Below are 2,262 nucleotides of genomic sequence, written 5' to 3'. Positions count from 1 at the left end.
GTTTTCCACCATGATGCTGGTGGCAGTGCACATCCCAAGCCTGGCCAATATCAGGCTGGTACTGGAGGAGCTGAGCAACGTGATCAACAGTTATAGACAGTGCACCCAGTTGCTTTCAATATCATCTCAAAGAGATTTCAACCAGACGAACTATCACCAACATGTCAACTAGAGCAGGGGGTCCCCAACCTTTTTGGCACTGCGGACAGGCCGACGGGGGGGGGGGGGGGGGGGGTAGGGTTGCCAACGAACAAGAGCAGCGGTCAGATACGTTGTTTGACAAGACTACAATGACCATGAAGCCTTGCGCGGGCACCAATGCGCATGCGCGTCGTGACATGTCGATTCTTCCCCCGCCCCCCCAAAAGCAAATCCTTTTTGGCGATTCTGTTCGTGGGGGTGGGTGTTAATCACTACCGGAATATAGGTGATAAGTGGGTAATACACTCAATTTTGTTTCTAAAAGGGTTTATCTAACGAATTTAATATTAAACACACAGCGCATATTTTCTTCGCATGGATATAATGGTAAGTCAATTATCAGGGGAGCTTGAAGTAAGTGTTGAATGAACTTCCAGTAGAAGTGGCAGAAGCAGGTTCGATATGATCATTTAAACAAAAATTGGATAGGTACATGGACAGGAAAGGAATGGAGGGTTATGGGCTGAGTGCAGGTCGGTGGGACTAGGTGAGAGTAGCGTTCGGCACAGACTAGAAGGGCAGAGATGGCCTGTTTCCGTGCTGTAATTGTTATATGGTTATGTAGGTCACTTATAAGTCAATAGCATCATAACATTTTAAGTAATATTTGGATATTAAACGCACAGCACATATTTTCCCCGTGTATATAAAATCATTGCAACACACCAATATCGCTGAATCAGTGGGAGCCCTGGGCTTGTTTTCCTGCAACAAGCTGGTCCGATCGAGGGGTGATGGGAGAAAGCGATACTCGAAGGGGGTTCCTTATGTCCAGTCTATTCCGCAGTTTAGTTTTCGTTGCATTCATTGCAGAAAACTCCGCTTCGCAGAAAAATGTTGGAAATGGAAGCAACATTTTCAGTGCTTCCGTGGCTATCTCAGGATATTTAGCCTTGACTTTGATCCAAAATGCCGACAGAGATGTTATGTCAAACATACTTTTCAGCCCATCGTCATCTGCAAACTCGAGGAGTTGATCGCCTTCCCGCCCTGACACGGATGACGCGTGGGTCCTGACCTCGCACGGGTAATGGCTGATCAGTGGCCGTGACAGGGGATGAGGAAAGGTGCAGCTGACCAAATCATATCGCTTCCTCGCGGCTCGGTAGGGCATGCTCTGCGGCCCGGTGGTTCGGGACTACTGAACTACAGAACCAGAGGTGCCAACATATTCAATCGTTTTTACACACCATCAAGAACTTTTATCATGCCATCCTGTGTGTAACTCCAAAACATTAAACTAATTGAAAGCACAGAGCCAGGAATAACATATATATCTTAATTTCATTTTTACTTTAAGCGAGTTGCGCACATATGATGTAGTGGACCAGTGCACTGATGGTAGATGTCTGAGGCACAGTCTGCTAGGGTGGTGACTGGAACAGTGAGGGAAGGAATGTGTGGAATCCTGTGGTCAGGAGAAATCTCTGCCCCTGGGAAGGAGAGTTATCACTTCAGGTTTTCTATCTCAGTGAGAATGGATGTTGGGGAGAAGGTATCATATCTCCCGTATTCAATAAAATGGATAATCCGCTGTCTAGCTCACTGGAAATCTTTCCTGTGCTGCTTTCCCATTCCTGCACGCTCTTTAAACAAACCGGGGTCTTGTTTCCCACTCTCTTTAGACCTACAGGTTTCACTGAGAAGACACTGGAAATTACAGATGCTGCAATCTGGAGCAACACACTGGGTCCAAATGAAGGTTCTTGGCTAAAACGTCAACACCATTCCCCTCCATAGATACTGCCTGACTTACCAGGCTTTTTATAACCTGCGTAACATCTGGCACCAACAATGTTCCTAGGCCACATTTTTATAGTTTTACTGGAAGCCAAGATGTGGAAGGAGGCTGTACTGGCTGGATCACAACCACACTCAAAACACAGACCCTTTGCCCACGATGTGCTGACTTTTTAACTTGCTCTGAGACCTTCCTTCCCATATAGCAACACACATCAAAGTTGCTGGTGAACGCAGAAGGCCAGGCAGCATCTCTAGGAAGAGGTACAGTCGACGTTTCAGGCCGAGACCCTTCGTCAGGACTAACTGAAGGAAGAGTTA

The 2,262-nt window shown here is 46.8% G+C and overlaps 1 long non-coding RNA gene across 1 annotated transcript; it reads left to right on the top strand.

The window, feature by feature from the left end:
- Positions 1 to 395: 395 nt before the first annotated feature.
- Positions 396 to 1,471, top strand: LOC140196484 (uncharacterized). The gene is made up of 2 exons (XR_011885723.1): positions 396 to 528; positions 1,148 to 1,471. It is a non-coding gene; the product is annotated as an uncharacterized lncRNA (long non-coding RNA).
- Positions 1,472 to 2,262: the final 791 nt, after the last annotated feature.

The sequence above is a fragment of the Mobula birostris genome, chromosome 4 (assembly GCF_030028105.1).
Source record: "Mobula birostris isolate sMobBir1 chromosome 4, sMobBir1.hap1, whole genome shotgun sequence".
Classification (NCBI taxonomy): domain Eukaryota; kingdom Metazoa; phylum Chordata; class Chondrichthyes; order Myliobatiformes; family Myliobatidae; genus Mobula; species Mobula birostris.
This window is presented reverse-complemented; position numbering and strand designations above follow the sequence as displayed.